Source organism: Rousettus aegyptiacus, unplaced genomic scaffold (genome assembly GCF_014176215.1).
Source record: "Rousettus aegyptiacus isolate mRouAeg1 unplaced genomic scaffold, mRouAeg1.p scaffold_m13_p_3, whole genome shotgun sequence".
NCBI classification, from domain to species: domain Eukaryota; kingdom Metazoa; phylum Chordata; class Mammalia; order Chiroptera; family Pteropodidae; genus Rousettus; species Rousettus aegyptiacus.
The window spans coordinates 120,675,729-120,688,628 of NW_023416306.1; the positions used below are offsets into that span (position 1 = coordinate 120,675,729).

Here is a 12,900-nt window from a genome sequence, read left to right on the forward strand (position 1 = left end):
TAAAATTGTTTGATGTTCTTTTGCTGTCAGTCATATTCTTGGGAGTGAACCGTGGGGTGAAAATTTGAGTGAAAATGATTTACTAAGGAAGGGCTTCCCAAAGAAAACTGTCAGGGAGTAAGGAAACAAATCCAGGAAGGAGAAGTGGCCGGGTAGCAGGGTGCTTTGGGAGAAGTGCCCAACCCAGCCTGACTAACAGGGAGCTCTGCAATGTAATCGGGATGAAGTGAGGGAGCAGGGCTTTCTCCCACTCTCCACCAGTGGCGGTGGTGGGGAAGAGGAGGAGGAAACCCACAGGTTCCTCTGGTTCTTGGTGACTCAGAACCGCTCCCCTGGCCTGAGGCTGTCATCAAAATAAACAGAGTCACTGAACAAGCAGTTAGGAGCAAAACCCACAGAAGGCAGCAGGGGGGCATGCAGCTATGGTTCAAAGGATCCAAAGGGGCCTCGGGGAGCTGACGGTATCTCCTATAACATAGGTGTTTCCCATCGTCTCATCTTGTCAATCTTGTCAACATGTCTCTGGAGATGATGATATACATCGACATTGAGTCCGTTCATGAAAATAAGGTCTCATGCAGCTCATCCAGTTGATGCCTCCTAGTCTTAGCATAATGGAATAAGGATGACCAAGATGATCCTACCACCATGTTCTGTGGATTTAGTATGTTCAGTGAAACTGCCAAGACTTAATAGAGTAGCAATCTTCCAAAAGTCTTTTGATATATTTCAGTTTTGCCCCCTAACTTTTTTAAAATTAAACTTTTTGAGAAAATTGTAGAGTCACATGCAGTTGCTAGAACTAATACAGGGAGATCTCCTGTAAGCTATATTCAGTTTCTACCAATGACAACATCTTGCAAAGCTATAATACAATATCATGACCAGGATATTCACACAGATACAGTAAAAATTCAGAACAGTTCCACAAAAGAATCCCTCACGTTGCCAGTCAGTTATTCTTTATGGAATAACTGTATGCACGTCCCTTCTTCCTACTGACTTCCTCCTTGCCTCCTAATCTGTTCCCCATTTTCATAATTTTATCATTTCAAGAATGTTATATAAATATAGCTCTATAGTATGTAATCTTTTGAGATTAGCTTTTTTTTTTTTTTTGCTATGCATAATTCTCTAAAGAGTCATCCAAGTTGTCTTATCAGCATCTCATTCCTTTTTATTGCTGAGTAGTAGTCCATGGTATAGATGTACCACAATTTGTTGAACCATTCACCCACTGAAGGAACATCAGCGTTGTTTCCACTTGTAGGTTGTTACAAACAAAGCTACTATGAACGTTCCCATACAAGTTTTCGTGTGAACACAAATTTTCATTTCTCTATGATCAATATCCAGGAGTACAATTACTGGGTTGAGTGTTAGCTGCATGTTTAGTTTTTAAGTAAACTATCAAATTGCTTTCCAGAGAGGCTGTACTGTTTTACATTTTCACCAGAAATGTATGTGTGATCCATCCCAGCCAGCATTTAATGTCGTCACTATTTTTCATTTTACCTATTCTGATAGGTGTACAGTAATATCTCCTTGTGGTTTTAATTTGCATTACTCTGCTGGCTAATGATGTTGATATGTATTCATGTGCTTATTTGCCATCTGTATATCTTCAGTAAAATGTCTGTTCATGTTATTTTTCTCATTTTCTTAGACTTTTTACCTTTGAGATTTAAGAGTTTTTTAAAAAATACATTCTAGATACTAGCCCTTTTTTGAATATGTGATCTGCAAATACTCTCTCCCAGTCTCTAGCTTGTCCTTCATCCTCTTAACGGTCTTTCACAGCGCAAAAATTTGTCACTTTGATGAAGTGCAATGTATGAGTTTTTTCTTTAATGAATCGTGTCAAGTATAAGAACTCTGCCTAGCCCTATAAACTGAAGAATGGCTTCTATGTTTTTCTTTCATAAAAGCTGCATAGATTTACATTTTACATTTAAGGTCCTAATCGGATTGAGTTAGTGTTTATATATAAAATGTGAAGTTTATTCTTTTGCATACAGATGTCCAATCGCTCCAACACCATTTGTTGAAAAGGCTGTCCTCTGTCCGTTGCGTATAATGCCCCTAGCTTCTGCCTCTTAGAATCACTAGGACTGGTTGGGTACCTCCATTACAGGCCATAGCTCCTTAAAGGCAACCCTGCCACATAGCTCTCTCCTTCTGCTACTGCTCCCCTCTCCTCACACCTTCCCTGGCCCCAGGGAACTACATCCTCCCCTGTGGTTTCCCATTCTCTGCCCACATCTTTATTAAATTCTCCTCGAATTACCCAATTTAAGCAAGCCATATGTTTCCTGTCAGGACCCTGACACATCCTACAAATGACAAATTTTCCAAATCCCAAACATCAGACATATTGTCACAAAGCAATAATCATTTATTTTTTTGAAAAGTCATTTACAGATATTTATAGGCAAATAGATTTCCACATTAAGACAGATGAAGATAAAAGTGTCATTAAAATAGCATGCAATCAAACATTTCTTTGTCATTTCATTTTGTTTTAACTGTGTCTGTGGTATTTCTGAGTGCAGTATTTGCTCATCCAAATACTATACCATTACAGTTCAAATACTGATTATGTACATGTACTGTTCACATCATTTATACTCTCTGCATCTATTTGTATCAGGCACTTGTTCTTGCTTCTAACACTCTGCTAAAGCCAGACTGAGACCACAGCCCTTCTCTTTCTCTAATAAAGGTTATTAGATCGCCCATAAGTTTCTATCATCTCTACCCCTCCTGATTTACTTTATGAAGACAAATAACCAAGAACTACAGTGTATGCAAAACTGATGAAAAGTACAGTATTTCCTAGTTGTATAAAAGGAAACAGACCTAAGAAATTAATAGCAGAAATAAAATAAAATTATAAACCTTTACATAAAAACATTAGAGTTCAGTGTGCTCAATTTCTGATAATTTCTAGCCAAGAAAAAATCTCCCATATTTTATTTAAAACTTAACAAATACATCACAACTACAAATATTAAGTTGTATCTACATAGCCAAAATGAAGTGGAGTTAAGGCAATTGTCCAGATAACTGAGGCTTAAAAAAAAAAAAAACCCACTCTATAATAATAACCATATCTCTATATGTAAAGGCAAGTAAAGAACTGAAGCAGTTTTCTGCTACTCAAAACAACTGAACCTACTTGTACTGTATTTACTTATGTTATTCCAAAGTTTCGATGTTTTTGACTGAAACACGTGGGGTTTCTGCTATCTGAATGTTGATCTCAGTTGTGCCGTTCATTCTGAGTACAGACACAGCCCAAAGGAAAACACCGAAGTTGTTACCTTATCTATACAGACTGGTTATCAACACTGACCCCTAATAAATGGCAAATTGGCTTCTTATAGACCCATATTATGTTAGGGATGAAATGGTCCTCTGAATTCATCTAGCCTAGCTCTCTCATATATACAAGGAAACCGGAGTCCAGCAGGTTCAGCAATTTGCTCATGGTCACTTCGACGACAGCCATCCCAGCGCTTTTCCCTACACGATGCTTAATGACACCATCAGTTTACCAATGAATCTACTTGTGGCAAACGTTTCCAACAGTTTTGTTTACTATGTTTTCTCTCTTCTGCATTTTTGTCCGGTCATATCTAGAAAAGACGCTATGGATACATTAGGTGAGGAACTATTAATTCAGTCATAGCCAATCAAGAGGCTATTTCCCCATACCTGCAATAAATTCAGTATTTTAAATAGTAATGAAACCAATCTGGATACTGAATATGAGGAACACTGGTTTGTTTGCCATGTACTCAAGAACATTTTTGGTGGCGGGAAAGAGGAGAAGGGATAAATATGAAACCAGAAATCACCAATAGTTTTGGCCTTTTCAGCTTGTCATGTTCTGCATACAAATAGTTCAAACAGCAAAAACTGAAAAACACTTGGCCAAACAATTTAGGCCATCCTTTAACTAGCAAATGGGACAGGCCAATGAAACAGATCAATGCTTTCGATGGCTTTTGATTTGATTCCACTGGCATAGACACAGTCCAAATTCAATGTCAAATTTACTTTAACACTAAAGTGAAAGTGTTACTAAATGGAAAATATAATAAAGTCAATATCCGCCAAACAAATTGCTTCTTATTTTTATAACAAAGAAAAACGTTTTTTGGCAAATTGTTCCATTGTTATAGAATATGAAGACACTTAGAACTAATCTCCCCAATATGAAAATGTCCCCAAATTATCAAGTTGAAAGGCACATACCACTGCCCAAGCAGTTCATTCAAGTTGTCTTTAGCATGTGAAATTTTAATTGTGCTTTTAGCTTGTTATCAATGCAATATGGCCTTAAAAAGTGACATCCGTGCTTACGTATAATTTATTTTCAAATGGACCAATCCTTGTCCCCTTTTCTGATTTTCACTTTCTGAAGATCAATTTTTGTTAGTTCTTTGTTTTATAAAGGACCGAATCCATGATGGTCTTGGAAAGATGCACTTTACAGTTTTTGTTTTGTTTTATTTAGAAACCAAGTTTGAATTATCTTTTTGTCCTAACACAAAGCAGAGTTTCTTGAAATATCAGTGTGATGGTATTTCCATATTATCATTTATTTGAATGCAAAAGTCCTGGATTGTTATCTTTTCTTACTGGTTGTTTAAGGCTTACTTCACTCCCAGAAGAGATGATTGGTAAACTATTATCCATATGGTATCTGATAAGGTGTCCAACATTATCAAATACATGATCCTTGGTCCTCACCTTGAAAAGGAAGCATCAAAGAGTTTAGGTTAAATAATAATAGTTCTCTTGAAAGATGTAAACAATTGGGGTGAGGGGTGGAGACAGACATATCCTTGAAGGAGATATTTTGCTGAATGAAAAAAGAAAAGGTGCTTTTTAACTCTGCCTTCACAACATTTTTTTTCATTCCCCATTGTCTTTTTAAAGTAACTGTCCTTCCCCTTTAGGACTATGATAAGCACTTGTCACCCAGTCCAAATTTGCAATCAATCTCTTTGCCTTGTAATGGTTTGATATATTCTATTATGTCACCATTTTTATAAATATTGAAATGTATTGTACACAAGCATGAAATTTAGGATTATAATTAAATCCCACCAAGCATAGTGCTTCCATTAATATCCTGTCTGTGTAGGAAGTAGGCCCTTCTGGAGAAGTCCTGCTTCTCCTTGAAGGCTCAACACAAATCCTGTGCCCTCCAAGAAGTCTCTCTGACCTTTCTAATAGGTATTTGTGTTTCCTTCCTGCAGACTTCAGGGTAGTGAGTCAAAAATATTTGTTACATAGAATATCTTGTCTGCATGCCAGAGGAGCTCAAGTGCCCTAGGCCTACCTTCTCCTGTGGAGTTTCCTCTCTAGTGTTATTACGTGCTCACCCTACGCATGGGCAGAAGACATTACTCTCAACCGTGACTCCACTGGTCAGTAGCCTGGCCATGATATACTTCTGTCCAGGAGAGGGAAGGCATGCAGCCAGGGAGCGCCTTGTTGTATAATTCCGCTACCTCTCCTTAAGGAATTCTTTAGGTTCTCTCCAGATATTGGTTTTCAGAATATTGGTATAATTGACCAAGTCTGAATATGAACTGTGAATTATATAATGGTATTATATTAATGTTTTAATTTCTTGATTTTGATCATTGTACTACGTCAATGTAAGAGAATCTTCTTAGAAAATACAAACTAAAAGATTACAGGGATAAGAATATGATATCTCCAACTTACTCTCAAATGGCTTCAAAATTGGTAGACATTTTTATTTATTCCATCTCATTGCCAACCTAAGTCAAATCAGCTGATTAGTCCTGTCAGTCTGTATTCTTAATTTTAGCTCATTCTGCCCTCCTTTCCATATTTCCCCTGCTAACATTTCAGTTCAAGCTTTCACTGTTTTTTTTTTTTTTTTTTTTTTTTTTTTTACCTAGAATCCCCTAATTACTTTCTCTGTCCCCGGTCTTTCCCTTCTCTCTAATCGATCTTGCATATAAATGCCAAATTAATCTTCTCAGTGTCAGGATTATAGACTAACCGCTCTGGCCAAATATGCCAGGAGGTGTTTTAGTTTTCTGGGGAGTAAGGTGGAAGAGAGTTTTTAAGTATTTCACATTAAAAATGGGGAGAATTCATGTCAAATCTGGTTTCATGTCTTCCTTGGAAAAATCAAATCTGGCTACATCAGCTCCTACTCCAAATGGCAGCAAGGACTGAAGCTGAGTGGTGACTGTCCCCTCTACACAAAACATGCACTTTCCAGTTCATCACAATCCACCATGCCCTTTGCTCATTCCATCACCTGCCCAGCTTTACACACTTACTGTACTGGCCATGCCCTGCAAACACCTGCTGCTGTGAACCCAATTATACAGGCTTTGTGTGTGTGTGGTAACAAACACATAACAGATCTATCCTTTGAACAAATCTTTAACTGTACACTATATAGGTATCCCTCGTTTTACTGTGCTTTACTTTATTGTGCACGGCAGGTATTGCATTTTTACAAGTTGGAGGTTTGTGGCAACCCTGCATCAAACAAGTCTATCGGCACCGTTTTCCAACTGCATTTGCTCACTTTGTGTCTCTGTGTACATTTTGGTAATTCTCACCATTTTCCAAACTTTTTTATTATCATTATATCTGCTATGGTGATCTTTGATGTTACTATTGTAGTATTTTGGGAGCAAAGTGAACAACACTTTAGAAAACTTAATTGATAAATGTTGTTTGTGTTCTGACTGCTCCGCTGACTGACCATTCCCCCATGTATGTGTCTTTCGGATGAATACTCAGAAGTGGGATATTTGAATCATATGGGAGTTATATTTTTAATATTTTGAGGAAACTACATAAAATTTTCCATAGCAGCTTTATATTCACACCAACAATGCACAAGTGTTCCAATTTCTGCCCAAGCATATTTGTTCTTTCCAGTTTTTTTTTTTGTAATAGCCAATCTAACATGTATGAGATAAGATCTTACTGTGAACTTGATTTGCATTTCTCTGACGATACTGTTCTTGAGCATCTTTTCATATACCTGTTGGTCACTTATATATCTTCTTTGGAGAAATGTCTATTCAAGTTGTCTGCCATTTTTTCATCAGGTTATTTGTTTCAATTTTGATATTGAGTTTTAGAAGTTCCTTATATATTTTGAAAATTAATCTCTTATTAGATATGTGGTTTGCAAATATTTTCTCTTATTCCGTAGGCTGCCTTTTCACACTGTCAATTGTTTCCTTTGCTGTGCAGAAACTTTTTAGTTTGATATAGCTTCATTTGCCTATTTTTGTAATTGTTGTCTGTGTTTTGGGGGTCTACCCAAGAACTCATTGTTAAGAACAAAGTTATAAAGTTTTTCCTTATGTTTTCTCCCAGGAGTTTTATAGTTTCAAATCTTACATTTAAGTCTTTAATCTATTTTGAGTAGAGTTTGTGTGTGATATAAAGATAAGGGCCCAATTTCATTCTTTTGCACGTGGATATTCAGTTTTCCCTAGAACTTTTTGGAAGAGCCTATCTTCTCCCCATTGTGGATTCTTGACAACTTTGTCAAAGATCATTTGACCATAAATGCATAGATTTGTTTCTGGGCTCTCTATACTATTCTATTGGTCTATATGTCTATCTTTATGCCAGTACAATACTGTTTTGGTAACTGTAGCTTTATAATATGGTTTGAAATCAGCAAGTATGATGCCTCTCCAACTTTGTCCTTTCTCAAGATTGTTGTGGCTATCTGGGGTCCTCTGTGGTTCCAGGTGAATTTTAGGATTGTTTTTCTACTTCTGTAAAAAACAATGTTATTGAGACTTTAATATAGACCTTTGAATCTGTAGATTAAATCTTCCAATCCATGAACATGGAACATCTTTCCACTTACTTGCATCTTCTTTAATTTCTTTCAGCAATGTTTTGTGTACAAGTCTTTTGCTTTAAGTGTACAAATCTTTTGCCTCCTTGGTTAAGTTCATTCTCAAGTATTTTATTCTTTTCATAATGATATTGTAAATTTGATTGTTTTCTTAATTTCCTTTTCAGGTTGTTCAATGTTAGTGTATAGAAATGCAACTGATTTTTGTATGTCACATTGATTTTCATATGTTGAATTATCCTTGCATTCCAGGGATAAATCCCACTTGTTTATGGTTCATAGATAATCCTTTTAATGCATTGTTGAATTTGGTTTGCTAGTATTTTGTTAAGGATTTTGGCATCTATGTTTATTAGGGATATTGGCCTGTAGTTTTCTTTTTGTGTAGTGTTTTGTTTGTTTGTTTGTTTTTTGTTTTTTGTTTTTTGCGGGGGCAGCGGGGCGGGGGGGGGGGATTTCAGTATCAGGGTAATGCTAGCCTCATAAAAGAAGTTTGGAAATATTTCATCCTCTTCAATTTTTTTGTAAAAGTTTAAGAAGAATTGGCATTAATTCTTCTTTACATGTTTGGTAGAATTCACAAATAAGCCATCTGGTCCTGAGCTCTTCTTTATTGGAAAGTTTTTGGTTACTGATTCAATCTCCTTTCTAATAATCCATATGTCCGAATTTTCTATTTCTTTGTGATTTAATCTTGGTAGATTGTATGTTTTTAGAAATTTATCCACTTATTGGTTATCCAATTTCTTGGCATATAATTGTTTTTGGTAATCTCTTATAATCGTTTAATTGCTATGGCAGCTGTTTATTCATTAATTTCTTTTTGCTTTTTTATCCCACATATGAGTTAAATCATACAGTTCTTATTCTTTTCCATCTGACTTCTTTCACTTAGTGTAATACTCTCAAGATCCATCCATATTGTCATAAATTGGCATCAATTGTAATGTTTCCTCTTTCAGTTCTGATTTTATTTATTTGAGTCTTCCTTCTGGTTTTCTTAGCTAACCTAGCTAAAGATTTGTCAGTTTTGTTTATCTTTTCGAAAAACCAACTAGTTTTGTGGATTTTTCCTGATTTTTTCTCCTCTTTCATTTATTTCTGCTCTAATCTGAATTATTCCCTTTCTTCTGCTAATTTCGGGCTTACTTTGTTATTCTTTTTGTAATTCCTTGATGTGTAAAATTAGATTGTTTATTTGAGATCTTTTTTTTTTTCAATGGAGGCATTTATTGCTGTCAATTTACTTCATATTGCTTTTCCTGCATCTCATAGTTTCGGTATGCTGTGTTTTCATTTTCATTTGTCTTCAGATATTTTCAAATTTCCCTTTCATTTCTTTTTTTACTCATTGGTTGTTCAAGTGTGTGTTGTTTAATTTCCACATATTTGTAAATATCGTAGTTTTCTTTCTGCCATTAATTTCTAATTTTATTCCATTGTGATTGAAAAAGATACTTGGTAGGATTTCTAATTCAAAATTTTTAAGACTGATTTGTGACCTAACATATAATTTATCCTAGGGTTTGTGACCTAACCTGTTAATGTTTTGCATGTGCTTGAGAAGAATGTATATTCTGCTGCTGTTGGTAGAATATTCTGTAGATGTCCATTTAATCTGTGTAGTTGTTGAAGCCCTCTGTTTCCTTGTTGATCTTCTGTCAGGATGTTTTATCTATTATTGAAAACGGGGTAATGAAATCCTCTACTATTATTGTTTTGCTGTCTATTTTTCTCTTCAGTCATGTCCATGTTTGTGACATATATTTGAGTGCTCTGATATTAGTGTATACATGTTCATAATTGTTATATCTTTCTAGGACATTGATCCTTTTATTATTATATAATATCATTGTCTCTTTTGACAATTTTTGACTTAAAGTCTACTTTTTCTGATATAAGTATGACCACTCCTGCTCTTTTGGTTATCATTTGCATGGAATATCTTTATCCATCCCTTCATTCCCAACCTTTGTGTGTATTTAAATCTAAAGTAAGCCTTTTATAGAAAGCATATAGTTGAATGTTCTTTTGTTTAATCCATTTCACTATCCCACATCTTTTGATTGGAGAGTTTAAACTATTTACAATTAAAGTAATTATTGATAAGGAAGGACTTATTACTACCATATTTTTGTTTTTAGTGCAAGATCATTTCTGTCTACAGGTGTCCTCTGTTACAGTGGCACATCTTTTATTGGCTTAATACCATTCTACTGCTCTGCCTGTTCCTATGATTCCTTCCCTACACTCTAAATGTCCTCTCTTTTTAAGTTTGGCCCTCTTTCAAGGTTTGTCTTACATGTCAGACCCTGCAAGAAGCCTTTCAGTTTGACTCCTCCAGAGCACTCCTCTATCCTGAGAAATACCACAATGCTGTGGTTGAATTATTCTTATGTCATTTATCTTTATAATTATCTAAGCATCAATGAACTTATAAGCACCCTGAGAGCAAGGCCTATGTATACGATTCTGAGCAACAGTCCCTATACTGTGGATCCCTATACTTCTACGTAGGCATCACTTAATTCATTGTACCAAACAGAGAAGGGCAGAAAGAAGCTATTTTCTATTTGATCCTACAGGGTGGCTCCCACTCAAACCCCTCCACTAATCTCAATTTAGCACTTTCTGCTCCAGCAAGATGGTTCAAGAAAAAGTAAACCCTTAGCCTTGAACACTCTTCAATATAAGGCTTTGGATCTATCATTCAGAGTAACCATAATCGCAACACCCTATAAATACTATAATGAGAAGTCAGTAATACCTTGCCTTCAGGATCCACGAGGAGAAGATGTTTTGCCTGGCCTCCCTGTAGTCCGCTCAGTACATATTGGCCAGGAGATGTTGCACTTTCTCGAACCAAAAAGTCCCCATCCTTAACTAGGAGGCTCTCTGCTGCCTTCCTGCTAAGCTTGCCATGGTAGCATTCTTCATTCCGCAGTTGCTGCTTAATGTGTGGCAAAGAATGTGAGCCGGCAGGCTGGGCCATGGCACCCGGCTGAACAGTTTCTGGTACTTCTGAAGTCAAAATACAAAAGAGAGACATCACCAAGTTGTCTCCTCATCCATCCATGCATTCATTCATTCACTTAGCAAATATAACTCGAGGCCCTACTGTGTACCAGAGACTATTTAAATAATGCTGTTTTAGGAACAAACGGAGTTTTTGTTTTTAGAATTTCCAACAAGCTCTAATTTAATGGTTGGTCAAAACATTGTCTTTGGCTTCTGTTACCAGGAAAGGCTTACCCAGGTGCAGGAGTTTTCCTTTCAGATGAGAAATGGAACTGATCCATAATTGCTCTTATAATCAAAGAGAGGCTCTTTATGTCCCAGGGGCTGAATGTTGAAGATGAAGAGGCCTAAACTATATCTGGATTACAGAAAACACCTAAGATTTTCTCAAACTCTTTGAAAATGCCTACAGGAACTTTGGACTACACCCATTTATTTAGCATTTAGCTTTTTTTTTTTTTTTTAAAAAAAAAAAACAAATTACTAATGTACTTCAGAGATGCTTTCAACTAAATACTTTAAAGCTATGCTGATCCTCATAGAGTTCCTATTAAATAGGCACCCTGTTGCTTGTTGTAATTCACTTGCTTGGACAAAATATAGTTGATCAGGTATAAGAAGGCAAAATATCAGGGAGGCATGGCCTGAGGCAGGTCTCCACGGCTCTGCAGAATAAGTGTTATCCAGCATCAAGAGCACTGGAGATGACAAGGTACACCCAGGTAGCACTTAACGGTACTATTCATACTCACAGTGATAATAATCATTGTGCAGTTCACATTTATCGAGCATGACAGGCATTGCTCAATGCTTTACATATATTATTATCTTGCTTGACTCTCAAAATTAGACGGGCAAGGAAACAGATCCTTTGAAAGGCTAGATCTCTTAATTAAAGTCGCACTGCTACTATGTTGTAGATCTGGGTTTGAAAAAAAGATCTGACTCCAAAGCCCAGGTAATTAATTACCATACTCTAAGGCCTTTGCCTTGGATGTGAAACCTTTCCATTTTCACAAGTGGTCTAGCTGCTCTAATCCGTAGTACCCACAAAGGATCTTAGAATATAACAAGGCTATCAGGATGATACATAGCATCTCCAGAAGTAATAGCATGAAATTCTTATGTCTGAATCCAAGTAAAAGTCATATGTTCAATGTGGCAAATTTACCAGGAAAATAACCATAGAAATTAGACTTTGTCTTTTTAAATGCAAAAGAACTTTGGCATAGAAAACAGCCTTCATCTTTGTAAATGCAAAGAAGTGTTTACATGTCCTTATGCAAAGGTCTCCCAAATGAAGAATCCTCTCGATTTTGAGTTTTACAACTTATAAATGACAATTGTATGAAATCATTGATATAGGCAACCAGTGCCCTATAGACATAATCCAGTTCTCCTGTTAATATGTTATGGATTTGTCTCTGCTTAAGAACTTCTTTCCATAGCACAATTATGATGTCGTATTCACAAATATATCTTTTAAAAATACTTTTGGTCTATATCTAGTGGCTATAAACATTCTCCTCTACAAATAATCAAGTCTTTCTATTGCTGCCAGAAAAAGCCTGAAGAAACGTGTCTAGATTTGATAAATAATACTTATAGTCGATCTTAGTGCTGCCTGCCGTCAGGCATAATGGGGAACTTCCGATGAGTAGCTGTGTGTCTGTATCTGAGAAAGTGTTTGTGCAAGTGTGTTTGAGAAGCATGCATGCATGTGTATGGGCACACACATCTTAGTACATGATGGCTTTTGGTTTATTCTGAGATTACAGTGCAGAATTTTTGGACAAGGACAAAACAAAAGAAAAACAGACATTATATCATCTTGAAAAGAGGCAACAGATCATGGGCCAGCCAGATGATCTGGACAATATTTTCCTACTACAGTTTCCCAAACTAGCACAAGGACAAGATACACTGTGCTAGGGGATTTCAATCATCCAAACATTTGCTGGAAATCTAATTCAACTGAAAGAGACTATCTC

The 12,900-nt window shown here is 36.2% G+C and overlaps 1 protein-coding gene across 1 annotated transcript in view; it reads right to left on the bottom strand.

Moving 5' to 3' along the window:
- Nucleotides 1–2,241: 2,241 nt before the first annotated feature.
- Nucleotides 2,242–12,900, bottom strand: part of SHC4 (SHC adaptor protein 4) — a 107,315-nt gene continuing 96,656 nt past the window's right edge. Inside the window, exons 11-12 of the mRNA XM_036239564.1 lie at nt 10,659–10,912; nt 2,242–4,758 (exon numbers count right to left, since the gene is read on the bottom strand). The gene's annotated coding sequence lies outside the window, so the exon portion shown is untranslated. The remainder of the gene's footprint in view (nt 4,759–10,658; nt 10,913–12,900) is intronic.